At 40.0% G+C, this 1,063-nt stretch overlaps 1 non-coding gene across 1 annotated transcript; it reads right to left on the reverse strand.

Moving 5' to 3' along the window:
- Nucleotides 1–220: 220 nt before the first annotated feature.
- Nucleotides 221–308, reverse strand: trnay-gua (transfer RNA tyrosine (anticodon GUA)). Its single transcript is given in 2 exon segments — nt 221–256; nt 272–308. It is a non-coding gene; the product is annotated as a tRNA-Tyr (tRNA).
- Between the last annotated feature and the right edge of the window lie 755 nt (nt 309–1,063).

The following is a 1,063-nucleotide window of genomic DNA, read 5'->3' on the forward strand; positions in this document are numbered from 1 at the left end:
CTCTACAGTTTGCTCTACAAACGGAACTTACAAATGTTGCCATGTCTTGAGAAATAAAACAGGAATTGGGACATGACACGGTTGTAGAAAAGAAGGTTTATGGAAAGGCTCTGCTGGAACAAGGAGGAATTGTGGCATTCTCGAACTGGGTATATTCAGATGAATTAGCCACAATTATTTTTATTTCCTTTTCCTTTAAGATTAGGAATTCTCCAAAAACTCCTTCGAGCCGGATTCGAACCAGCGACCTAAGGATTTCAGCTGAGATCTTCTACAGTCCTCCGCTCTACCAACTGAGCTATCGAAGGTTGCAGCCTCTTCTCAAGAACATCTAAGGAATTGGGATAACACTACAGTCCGCTCTACAAACAACTTACAAATGTTGCCATGTCTTGAGAAATAAAAAAGGAATTTGGACATGACACGGTTGTAGAGAAGAACGTTTATGGAAAAGCTTTGTTGAACAAGAAGGAATTGTGGCATTTTCAATTTGGGTGCATTGAGATGAATTAGCCACAGTTACTTTTATATCCTATTTTGGGAACTCTCCAAAAACTCCATCAAGCCGGAGTTGAACCAGCGACCCAAGGATTTCAGCTAAGACCTTCTACAGTCCTCCACTCTACCAACTGAGCTATCGAAGGTTGCAATCTCTTCTCAAGAACATCTGAGGAATTGGGATAACACTCTACAGTCCGCTCCATAAACTGAATTTATAAATGTTGCCATGTCATGTTTATGGAAAGGCTTTGTGGAAGAAGGAAGAATTGAGGCATTTTCAAATTGGGTGTATTGAAATGAATTAGTCACAAAAGTTTGTATTTTCTATTTTTGATTAAGATTGGGAATTGTCAAAAACCTCCTTTGAGCCGGAGTCGAATCAGCGACCTAAGGACTTCAGCTGAGACCTTCTAAAGCCCTCCACTCTACAAACTGAGCTATCGAATGTTGCAGTCTCTTTTCAAGAATATCTGAGGAATTGGGATAACACTCTACAGTTTGCTCTACAAACTGAACTTACAAACGTTGCCATGTCTTGAGAAATAAAACAGGAATTGGGACA

This window comes from Leptonotus elevatus, chromosome 1 (assembly GCF_054856555.1).
Source record: "Leptonotus elevatus isolate MCC_2025b chromosome 1, RoL_Lele_1.0, whole genome shotgun sequence".
NCBI classification, from domain to species: domain Eukaryota; kingdom Metazoa; phylum Chordata; class Actinopteri; order Syngnathiformes; family Syngnathidae; genus Leptonotus; species Leptonotus elevatus.